We start from the raw sequence: 12,400 nt of genomic DNA, 5'->3' as shown, positions 1-12,400 counted from the left end.
TGTAAAGCAACTTTTTAGTAAGCGTTTTTCGAAATCTTGGTTCTTGCCGTTTTGAGGCTTCTTTCTTGGGTCCGAGCTTTTTCTCGGACATCGGGTGCTCGAGTACCTCCTTTTTGTTAGGTCCGATTTTGTCGTTGGTCGGCCCTTTTGAGTTATTTCTGCAATCTCTTTTATTTGGCTTTTTCGAGCCATTTCAGAGTTACTTTATAACTTTTCCTTTGTTGGGTCCGACTTCGTCGTTTGGGCGGCCTTTTTAAGTTATTTTTGTAACCTCTTTTTCATTTGGCTTTTCGAGCCATTTCAGAGTTACTTTATAACTTCTCACATTAATTTGAACCTCGTCGCTTCATCTTTGCCGACCTTGTATGGTCTCTTGGCAAATGATTTTTTGCGTTTTGCCGAGCATAAATTAATGCGCCTTGGTGGGGTACTTTCTAGGATTCGCTTCATCATGAGGAAGAGAAAATAGAGAAATTTGATTAGTATTAAAAAAGAACGAACATTTACAAACTGTTTACCCTTTGACTAGGTCGGGTATCTTACTTAGCCGGGTGTCTCATTAAAAAACCCTTGTAGGGAAAAAGAGTACACCTCGGGTTAGGTTTTTCTAGCTGTAGTACCGTCTTAGATTACAGGCGTGCCAGGCCCTGGGCAGCTCATTGCCTTCTAGATCGGATATTTTGTAGTAGCCTGTCCCTAAGACTTCTGTTACCTTGTAGGGTCCTTTCCAATTTGCGGCTAGCTTTCCTTCTCCCGACTTTTGTGTTCCGATGTCATTTCGGATTAGAATCAGGTCGTGAATGGAGAAACTTCGCTTTATTACTTTTTGATTGTATCTGAGGGCCGTTCGCCGTTTTAAGGCTTCTTCTCGGATTCGGGCTCTTTCTCGGACCTCGGGGAGGAGGTCGAGTTCTTCCCTTTGTGCCTGTGGGTTGCCTCCTTCGTTGTAGAAGATGACTCTGGGCGACCCTTCATCTATTTCGATAGGAATCATTGCTTCCATCCCGTAGGCTAGTCGGAATGGGGATTCTCCCGTTGTAGAGTGCGGGGTTGTCCGATATGCCCATAGTACCTGGGGGAGTTCTTCGGCCCATGCCCCTTTGGCCTCTTGGAGTCTTCGTTTTAACCCGGCCAAGATGATTTTATTTGCAGCCTCTGCTTGTCCATTGGCTTGTGGGTGCTCGACCGATGTGAATTGCTGTTTGATTTTTAGTTCGGCCACCAAGTTCTGAAAACTTGTGTCCGTGAACTGTGTTCCATTGTCTGTTGTGATGGAGTAGGGGACTCCAAACCTCGTGACAATGTTTTTGTATAGGAATCTACGGCTTTTCTGAGCCGTAATAGTGGCTAAGGGTTCAGCTTCGATCCACTTTGTGAAGTAGTCGACCCCTACTATGAGGTATTTGACTTGCCCCGGTCCTTGTGGAAACGGGCCGAGTAGGTCGAGTCCCCATTTTGCGAAGGGCCATGGCGCAGTGATGCTGATGAGGTCTTCGGGCGGTGCCTTGTGAAAATTGGCGTGTTTTTGGCAGGGGGGCATATTTTCACAAACTCCGTTGCGTCTCTTTGCAAGGTCGGCCAGTAGAACCCGGCTCTGACTACTTTTTTGGATAGTGCCCGAGCTCCGAGATGGTTCCCACACATGCCTTCGTGGACTTCTTCGAGGACGCTTTTTGTTTCTGAGGTCGAAACGCATCTAAGGAGGGGATTTGAGAATCCTCTTCTGTATAATACGTTGTGAATTAATGTATAATTCTGGGCGTCCTTTGTAAGCCTTTTAGCTTCTTTTCTTTCGGCGGGGAGAGTTCCCGACTTCAGGTAGTTGAGTATGGGGGTCATCCATCCTTGTTGTTGGTTGGATATATTTAGTATTTCTTCCTCTCTTAATACGGAGGGAGATTGTAAGGTTTCTTGTAGGAGACTTCTGTTGTTGCCTCCAGGCTTGGTGCTAGCAAGCTTTGAGAGGGCGTCTGCCCGGGCATTTTGCTCCCGAGGTATGTGCTGGATTTGTATTTCTGGGAAGTGGCGTAACTGTGCCTGTGTTTGGTCCAGGTATTTTTTCATAGTTGGGTCTTTGGCCTGGTAACTTCCATTTACTTGTGATGTGATGACCTGGGAGTCGCTGAAGATTGTGATTCTCTGGGCTCCGACCTCTTCGGCTAGCTTTAGTCCTGCTAGTAGGGCCTCGTATTCGGCCTGGTTGTTCGAAGCCTGGAACTCGAACTTTAGGGATACTTCTATCCGCGTTCCTTGGTCGCTTTCAAGTATAACCCCGGCTCCGCTTCCTGTTTTGTTTGAGGACCCGTCGACATACAGGTTCCATGAGAGTGGGGTTCCAGGGGTCTCAGTGTATTCTGCGATGAAGTCGGCTAGATACTGGGATTTTATGGCAGTCCGAGCTTCATAGTGAAGGTCGAACTCGGACAGCTCCACCGCCCATTGTAGGATTCGTCCTGCCATGTCTGTTTTTTGCAGGATGTGTCTCATGGGTTGGTTTGTCCGGACTTTGATGGTGTGGGCCTGAAAGTAGGGACGGAGCCTCCGAGCTGTGAACACTAGGGCGTAGGCGAATTTTTCTATTTTCTGATAGTTTAACTCGGCCCCTTGTAGTGCTTTGCTTACAAAGTATATGGGGTGTTGTCCTTGGTCATTTTCTCGTATTAATGCTGAAGCGACTGCTCGATGTCCGACCGAGAGGTATAGTACGAGCTCTTCCCCTTTTAAAGGTCGGGTTAGGATTGGTGGCTGCCCGAGGAATTCCTTGAATTTTTGGAAGGCGTTTTCGCACTCCGGGGTCCACGCGAAGGGTTTCCCTTTCTTTAGGAGTGAGTAGAGAGGTAGTGATTTTATCGCTGATCCTGCCAAGAATCTTGATAGGGCGGCTAGCCTTCCATTCAGTTGTTGTACTTCTTTGACACACGTCGGGCTCTTCATATTGAGTATTGCTTGGCATTTATCCGGGTTTGCTTCGATGCCTCTTTGAGTCAGCATGAAGCCTAAGAACTTTCCGGCTTCTGCGGCGAAGGTGCACTTTGTCGGGTTAAGTCTCATGTTGTGTTTCCTGAGAGTGTCGAAGACACTGGTGAGGTCGGCCACCAAGTTTCTGTCTTCTCGTGTTTTTACCAGCATGTCGTCGACATACACCTCTAGCTGTAGTCCGATGTGCTCTGAGAACACTTTATTCATTAGCCTCTGGTAGGTTGCCCCTGCGTTCTTCAGCCCGAAGGGCATTACTACGTAGCAGTAGTTTGCCCTTGGGGTTATGAACGAGGTTTTTTCTTGGTCGGGTCCGTACATCGGGATTTGGTTGTATCCCGAGTATGCATCCATGAAGGAGAGATATCTGTAGCCTGAGGCTGCGTCGACTAAGGCGTCGATGTTTGGTAGTGGATATGGGTCTTTGGGGCAGGCTTTGTTGAGATCCGTGTAGTTGACGCACATCCTCCATTTTCCATTGGGCTTTTTTACCAGGACCACGTTTGCGAGCCGTAGGGGGTATTTTACTTCCCTAATGAACCCTGCATCTAGTAGTGCTTGTACTTGTTCTTCTATTGCTTGCATGCGTTCGGGCCCGAGCTTCCTGCGTCGCTGTTGGACAGGTCGGGATCCCGGGTACACTGATAGCTTGTGGCACATTAGGTCGGGGCTTATGCCTGGCATGTCGGAGGCTTTCCAGGCGAAGAGGTCGGAATTCTCCCTTAAGAGGGTTATGAGTTCCTCCTTTAGGCCTGTTTCGAGGTTTGCTCCTATGTTTGTTATCTTTTCAGGTGTGTTCCCGATCTGGATTCTTTCGGTTTCTCCCTCTGGTTGTGGCCGAAGGTCTTCTCGGACTTGAACTCGCCCGAGTTCTATTGTGTTGATCTCCTTTCCCTTTAAGCTCAAGCTTTCGTTATAGCATCGCCGCGCCAGTTTTTGGTCGCCTTTTAGGGTAGCGATTCCTTTTGCGGTAGGGAACTTCATACAGAGGCGTGGGGTCGAGACTACAGCTGCTAGTCTGTTTAGGGTTGGTCGCCCAATGAGGGCGTTGTATGCTGAGGTAACGTCGACTATAATGTAGTCGATGCTTAATGTTTTAGATTGCTCGCCTCTTCCAAAGGTAGTGTGTAGCGATATGTATCCTAAGGGATGGATCGGGGTGTCCCCTAGTCCAAATAGGTCGGTGGGATAGGCCTTTAGCTCTTTTTCTTCAAGTCCGAGCTTGTCGAAGGCCGCTTTGAACAGGATATCTGCTGAGCTTCCCTGGTCAATCAGGGTTCGATGTAGGTTGGCGTTTGCTAGGATAATGGTGACCACCATTGGATCGTCGTGCCTGGGTATTATCCCTTGAGCATCTTCTCGGGTAAATGAGATGGTAGGCAACTCGGGCAGGGGACTGTCTTCTCGGACATGATAGACTTCTTTGAGGTGTCTTTTTCGCGAGGATCTGGACGTTCCTCCGCTTGCAAAACCTCCATTTATCATGTGCACGTGTCTTTCAGGGGTTCGTGGGGTTTGTTCGGCCCGATCCTCGTTATCTCCCCGCCTTCTTTTTCTGGTTTCTTCTCCTTTTTCTGCTATGTATCTGTCGAGTTTTCCTTCTCTGGCCAGCTTTTCTATAACGTTCTTTAGATCGTGGCAGTCATTAGTAGAATGACCGTAGAGCTTGTGATATTCGCAGTATTCGGACCGATCTCTCCCCGCTCTTTTATGTTTTAGCGGTCGAGGTGGTGGGATCTTTTCGGTGTGGCATACTTCTCTGTAGATGTCTACCAAGGAGACTCGGAGGGGGGTGTAACTGTGATATTTACGTGGCTTGTCCGAGTTGGTTTCTTCTTTCTTCCTCTGCTCCCGATCTCGATCTCGGAGGGGGTAGGTTGATTCCTTCCTAGAAGAGTCTCTTAACTGGGAGGTTTCCTCCATGTTGATATATTTTTCTGCTCGCTCCTGCACCTCGTATATGGAGGTCGGGTATCGCTTGGCTAGGGATTGGCTAAACGGTCCCTCCTTTAGGCCGTTTGCTAGTCCCATGATGGCTGCTTCAGTGGGCAGGTGTTGTATGTCCAGGCAGGCTCTGTTGAATCGCTCCATGTATTCTCGGAGAGTTTCTTGGTTACCCTGTTTGATCCCGAGTAGATTGGGGGCATGTTTGGCTTTGTCCTTTTGAATAGAGAACCTTGTTAGGAATTTTTTGGTTAAGTCTTCGAAGCTGGAGATTGATCCTGGTGGCAGGTTGTCAAACCACTTCATGGCCGACTTGGTGAGAGTGGTGGGGAAGGCTTTGCACCTAATCGCGTCGGAGGCGTCGACCAGGTACATTCTGCTTCTGAAGTTGCTGAGGTGGTGGCTTGGATCGGTGGTGCCGTCGTAGAGATCCATATCGGGCGGTTTGAAGTTTCGCGGTACTTTCTCCTTCATGATCTCTTGTGTGAAGGGATCATGATCGTTTTCGGGGGTGGTGCTGCGTTTCGTCCGGTCTTTCAGGTTGGCCTCTATTCTCCGCAATTTTTCTTCTAATTCTCTGCGCTTGCGAGCTTCCCTTCTCAGATCTTGTTCAGTTTCTTTCTGCTTCTTTATGTCCTCTTCGAGTTGTTTCAGCCGGTTTTGCTGTGCCCGAACTGTTTCTAGAATTTCCGAGTTCTTTTCCTTCTCGGGATTTGGTGGATCTTTGTTTGGGAGTGATGTCTTTGGGCGATTCTGTTTGTTTCCTCCTGGAGTGCGTGGTGATAGATGGCTATCCGGTCGTTCGCCGGTGTCAACTTCCTCTTCTTGTTCTGATATAGCGTGGTTATTGTTGGGAGGGTCGTCCGCCATGGCGAAGGGATGACTTCCAGGTCCCCGGCAACGGCGCCAATGTTCCGAGGGTTACCTGAAACGTGTAGCTCGGTCGTCTGGCAAGACCCGGGGTGAGGGTGCTGTGACCCGAGCTTGATGTGCCGAGCGGCTGGTGGTTGTACCTGCAATGACACTCCGATGCTTAAGTTAGCATCGGTCCAAGCAGATATCGAGTAGAATTAGAGTATGAGTTATACCTGGGTGCTCCAGTGTATTTATAGTAGTTGGTCGTGATCCTCCCTGGATAAGATATTCTTATCTTATCTTATCTTTTGGGAGCTTTATCCCTATCTTTGTGGAACCGCCTTTCCTTAGGCCTTTTCGGCCTTTAGGTTTTGGGCTTCGTTCCTTCTGATGGGCCTTCTTAGCTTATTTGTCCGAGGTCCGACCTCAGGCGTGGGCCTTGGGACGAGGTCGGACCTTTCTATGGACTTCCGAGTTGGGGGAGCTCGGTCAGGGTATGAACAGCTACCATCCATCATCTCAATGAAAATGGTCTTATATGGTTTCCCGCATGGCTAATCAGCTGTCAGTTCTCGATCGTGTCGGAATAAGATCCATTGATCTTTTTGCGCACTGTCACTGCGCCCCATACTCGCGAGTTTGAAGCTCGTCACAGTCATCCCATCCCATATCCTACTCAGAATATCACAGACAAGGTTTAGACTTTTTGGATCTCAAGAATGCTGCCAATTGGTTCTAGCTTATACCACAAAGACTCTAATCGCACAGAATGGAAGCTCTGTTGTCAGGAGAGGCAACCATGTGTCGTGAACCAGGAGGCCAAGAGATACACACTCAAGCTCTCGCAGATAAAACGGAGGTGGTTGTAAGGCACGCATTCATAAGGGAGGATGATGATGAGTGTCACGGATCATCACATCCATTTGATTGAAGTACGAGTGAATAACTTAGAATAAGAATAAGCTTGAATTGAATGGAAAATAGTAGTAATTGCATTAATTCATGAGGAACAGCAGAGCTTCACACCTTAAACTATAATATGTAGAAACTCCACCGCTTAAAATACATAAGAACAAGTTCTAGGTATGGCCATTCCCAAATAGCATGAAACAAACAAAAAAGGGTTCAAGACCTTATCCCAAGATCAAAGATGATCAAAGGATCATCCCAGGATGAAAATACAATAGTAAAAGGTCCTAGTTATAGTGAACTAGTAACCTAGGGTTTACATAAATAAGTAAATGATGCAGAAATCCACTTCTGGGGCCCACTTGGTGTGTGCTTGGGTTGAGCATTGAAGCTTTCACGTGCATAGGCTTTTCTTGGAGTTAAACGCCAGCTTTGGTGCCATTTTGGGCGTTTAACTCCAATTCTGGTGCCAGTTTGGGCATTTTACGCCAGAATTTTTATGCTGACATGGAACGCCATTTTGGGCCATAAAATCTTGGGCAAACTATGATCTATTATACATTGCTAGAAAGCCCAAGATATCTAATTTCCAACGCAATTGAGAGCGTGCCAATTGGGCTTTTGTAGCTCCAGAAAATCCACTTCGAGTGCAAGGAGGTCAGAATCCAACAGCATCTGCAGTCCTTTTTCAGCCTCTGAATCAGATTTTTGCTCAGGTCCCTCAATTTCAGCCAGAAAATACCTGAAATCCCAGAAAAAACACATAAACTCATAGTAAAGTCCAGAAATGTGATTTTTGCATAAAAACTAATAATTATATACTAAAAACTAACTAAATCACACTAAAAACTACCAAAAAATGCCAAAAAGTGTATAAATTATCCACTCATCACAACACCAAACTTAAATTGTTGCTTATCCCCAAGCAACTAAAAATAGAATAGGATAAAAAGAAGAGAATATATAATGAATCTCACAATATCAATGAAACTTAGTCCCAATTAGATGAGCGAGGTTAGTAGCTTTTTGCTTCTGAATAGTTTTGGCATCTCACTTTATCCTTTGAAATTCAGAATGATTGGCATCTATAGGAACTCAGAATTTTAGATAGTGTTATTGATTCTCCTAGTTCAGTACATTGATCCTTGAACACAGCTACTTTATGAGTCTTGGCTGTGACCCTAAGCACTTTGTTTTTCACCGGATACATAAATGCCACAAACACATAACTGGGTGAACCTTTTCAGATTGTGACTCATCTTTGCTAAAGTCCCCAGTTAAAGGTGTCCAGAGTTCTTAAGCACACTCTTTATGCTTTGGATCACGACTTTAACCACTCAGTCTCAAGCTTTTCACTTGGACCTTCATGACACAAGCACATGGCTAGGGACAGCTTGATTTAGCCGCTTAGGCAAGGATCTTATTCCTTTGGGCCCTCCTATCCATTAATGCTCAAAGCCTTGGATCCCTCTTACCCTTGCCTTTTTGTTTGAAGGGCTATTGGCTTTTTATGCTTGCTTTTTCTTTTTCTTTCTTTTTCTTTATTTTTTTTACCACTTTTTCTTTTTCACTGCTTTTTCTTGCTTCAAGAATCAATTTCATGATTTTTTAGATTATCAACAAAATTTCTCTTTGTTCATCATTCTTTCAAGAGCCAATAATTTTAACAGTTATAAACTTCACTATAAAAAACATGCATTGTTCAAGCATTCATTCAGAAAAATAAAAAGTATTGCCACCACATCAAAATAATTAAACTAATCTCAAGATAAAATTTGAAATTCATGTACTTCTTGTTCTTTTGTAATTAGGAACTTTTTTCATTTAAGAAAGGTGAAGGATTCATGGAATTATTCATAGCTTTAAGACATAGACACTAGACACTAATGATCATGTAATGAAGACACAAACATAGTCAAACATAAAGCATAAAAAATTGAGGAACAGAAAAATTGGGAATTTGTTGAGATAGATACCCTGCACCCTCTTTGTTTTTCATTCATTCTTTCTTTGTTGATTACAATTCTGCTCACTAACCCACTAACTGTTTGATAATTTGCATCACTCACACTAACAATTACTCTAACAAGAATAGTTTTTTCATTTTATCTTCTGTTGTGCAATCTGTCTGTTGTATAACAGGGAAAAGAGAAGGAGTTTCAACATCCTTCGATTCAGAACCTGAAAGGACCCTTTGGAGATTAAAAAGGGAAGCTAGAGGGAAAATAATTATTGGTGCTGAGAAAGAAGAGGAAGAGTACGTTGAACCTAATATGGAAGAGAATTTGGAGAACAATCATGAAGAAGAAGCTCACAACCATGCTAGAGAAGGCCATGCAAATCGTGCTGGGCAAGAAAGGAGAGTTCTAGGCTCCTATATCAATCCTAATCAAGGAAACTGTGGAAGTAGCATTCAGAAGCCCACCATACATGCCAACAATTTCGAACTAAAACCCCAGCTCATCACCCTTGTTCAGAACAATTGTTCATCTGGAGGAAGTGCTCAAGAAGACCCTAATCAACATCTAACCACCTTCCTGAGAATTTGTGACACTGTGAAGTCTAATGGAGTCCATCCAGATGTCTATAGGCTGCTCTTGTTCCCTTTTTCACTCAGGGACAAGGCATCCAAATGGCTTGAATCCTTCCTAAAGGAGAGCTTAACAAATTGGGAAGATGTGGTGAACAAATTTTTGGCAAGATTTTACCCTCCTCAAAGGATCAACAGGCTGAGAGCTGAGGTGCAAACTTTCAGGCAACAAGATGGTAAGACTCTCTATGAAGCATGGGAGAGGTTCAAAGACTTAACAAGAAGATGCCCACCAGATATGTTTAATGAATGGGTTCAACTTCACATCTTCTATGAAGGTCTTTCCTATGAGTCAAAGAAGGCTGTGGATCATTCATCAGGAAAATTTCTAAACAAGAAGAAAACTATTGAAGAAGCTATAGATGTCATCAAAACAGTTGCTGAGAATGACTACTTCTATGCCTCCGAAAAAAGTAACACCAGAGGAGTAATGAAGCTGAACCACATGGATGCATTATTAGCTCAAAATAAGATGATCATCAAGCAGCTAGCAGATCTTACCAAGAAGGTGGAGGAAAACCAAGTTGCAGTAGCCATCACTTCATCGTCAGCTCAAGAAGGAGCGAACATAGGAGAAAAAGGTGACTGGGAGCAAGCCAACTATGTTGGAAACTCACCTAGACAAGTCCATGATCCATACTCCAAAACTTACAACTCTGGATGGAGAAATCACCCTAACTTTGGATGGGGAAACCAAAATGACCAAGGGCAAGATCAGAGATGCCACAACCTCAATTCCAACAACAATGCAACTCATCAACACACCTCACAGAGATCCTACCAACATCCATCCAACTACCCTTCTCAACCACCTAATCTCAACCCATCATCAATAATCGAGGATAGGCTCTCCAAGATTGAGGCTCTACTTGAAGACTTATGCAGAGAAGTCCAAGACAACAAAGTGTTTAAGGAAGAAGTGCGAGCCAATATTAAGAACCAAGGAGAAAATATCAAAAGATTGGAGTCCCAAGTAGGGTATCTATCTCAACAAATTCCCAAACCCACTGATGGATTCCCCAGTGATACAGAGAAGAATCCAAGAGGAGAGACAAAGAAAGTGAGATGGGAAGAATGCAAAATGATAACCACAAGTGATGAGGAGAGTATGAATGGAGTAGAACACCTCCAAAATAATCAAAAGGAAAGCCAGAAGGAAGAAAGCTATACACCCCGACCTACATCCAAGGAAGAGCTGAAAAAGAAGGAGGTATTGAACCCATATGCACCTTTTCCCTACAGGCTTAAAGGTGGTGTAGCAGGGAGAATGTATTCAAGGTTCCTTGATATGTTTGCATCTCTTGATGTAAATATACTATTTATTAAAGCCTCTAGCAAATTCCTTTCTACATCAAGTATATAAAGGAGCTACTAGCCAGAAAAAGTCCATTGAAGGGTGGACAAACAATAAAGATGAACAGTGATTGCAGTGCTCTCATTCAACCAGGGCCACCCACAAAGAAGGAGGATCCAGGGAGTTTCCACATTCCTTGTGCCATAGGAGAAACAATGATTGACAAAGGGCTTTGTGACTTGGGAGCAAGCATCAACTTAATGCCTCTCTCCCTCATGAAGAAGCTCCAATTCAATGAACTAACTCCTACTGATGTAATTATCAGATTGGCTGACAAAACTCAAAAACAAGCAATAGGAGTGGTTGAAAATGTGCTGGTGAAGGTTGGGAGCTACTATCTTTCCACAGATTTTGTTGTTCTGGAAATGGATGAGAATCCTATTTATCCCATCATTCTGGGAAGACCATTCCTAGCCACAGCCAGAGCACTCATAGATGTAGAGCGAGGAGAGCTAGTACTGAGAATACATGATGAGCAGCTCACTTTCAATGTTTTCAACCTCTCACAAGAAGCAAGTCAAGAAAACAAAGAACCAAGAGAAGAGCAGAATGAAGCACTGATACAAGAAACAAGCAGTGAAGCACAAACAACACAACTGGAAATCCCATGGGTTGGAAAGCCACATATTCAGGAAGAACCACATTCAAAGGTGATCAAAAGGGAATCAGAACCACCAGAGTCATGCAGAGTCAACAACAAGAATCCCTTAGAGAAAGAATCTATAGAAAGCAAGCGAGCATCAAGAGATACAAAGAAGAAAGTTCCAAGGGGATGGAGAAATAACAAAAATTCCTACAGAAAATTTCTCGCCAAGTGATGAAGTGATCTCTACATACTTTCCATCTATACCAGCTCACCTCCCCACTATTCCATCTCAGTTGCCTCCAGTGTACACCATCAACAAAATCTTGTCCTTAGAGCATGTGGAGCTTGTCAACAAAGCCAATGGACATAGGTTCACTGCAAGAGGAGAAGACTTCAAGCACTATCAGCCACCTTGACAAGGACCAAACGTCAAGCTAATGACGCTAAAGAAGCGCTTCGTGGGAGGCAACCCATGTTCTATACCCTCGCTCTTAAATATCTAATAATAGTAATAAGGCAAATTCCATGGACTTCTAAATCAATTTTGACAACTAATATAAATCCCATCTACATGCAACGTATAGTACATGATAAGTTTGGTGTTCAAAGCACACCAAGTGTGGTTTCAACACACCGTATGAGGAAAATTTATTCCCCAAATTTGTTGCACCATGTGATCACAAACAAGTTTGGTGTACCAACGTGCATGCATGGAAAGCTTAATGGTTGATTGATTTGCATTCATGGAAAGCATTTAGTCATGTAAAAACAAAAGAAAAAGAATTTTTTTTTACTAGTTCACACTTTAAGGTTTCCCACCAAAAATTTCAAATAACCGATTGCACTTTTTTTTCGTATATAGGGAATCAAAAAGGACATTGATGGTACTTGATAGGACAATTGAAGGAGGGATATTCGGCCACTACACCAAGGGAATTTCACACTTGTCTTCATGGGGAATGTCCTTGGAAGTGTTGCCATGCAACATTGGGAGTGGATAATTTTGAAGACCGAACCAAGACCCCAATAAACGAAGGTGATCCTTGTGCTCATTCAATCCCAAAACAACACCATCAATCCACACTCTTCAATCAATTGCCATCTTTCTATATAAACCCCTTCACACAACCTCTCCGTACACACTTCAAATTCTCACCCTTCCCACTCCCTTCTTTCGGGCATAGAC

General features: G+C 44.1%; 1 non-coding gene across 1 annotated transcript; it reads right to left on the bottom strand.

Annotated features, from left to right (window-relative positions):
* Window positions 1–9,410: 9,410 nt before the first annotated feature.
* Window positions 9,411–9,518, bottom strand: LOC112798693 (small nucleolar RNA R71). Its single transcript, XR_003200292.1, has one exon. It is a non-coding gene; the product is annotated as a small nucleolar RNA R71 (small nucleolar RNA).
* Between the last annotated feature and the right edge of the window lie 2,882 nt (window positions 9,519–12,400).

This window comes from Arachis hypogaea, chromosome 4 (assembly GCF_003086295.3).
Source record: "Arachis hypogaea cultivar Tifrunner chromosome 4, arahy.Tifrunner.gnm2.J5K5, whole genome shotgun sequence".
Lineage (NCBI taxonomy): Eukaryota > Viridiplantae > Streptophyta > Magnoliopsida > Fabales > Fabaceae > Arachis > Arachis hypogaea.
This window is presented reverse-complemented; position numbering and strand designations above follow the sequence as displayed.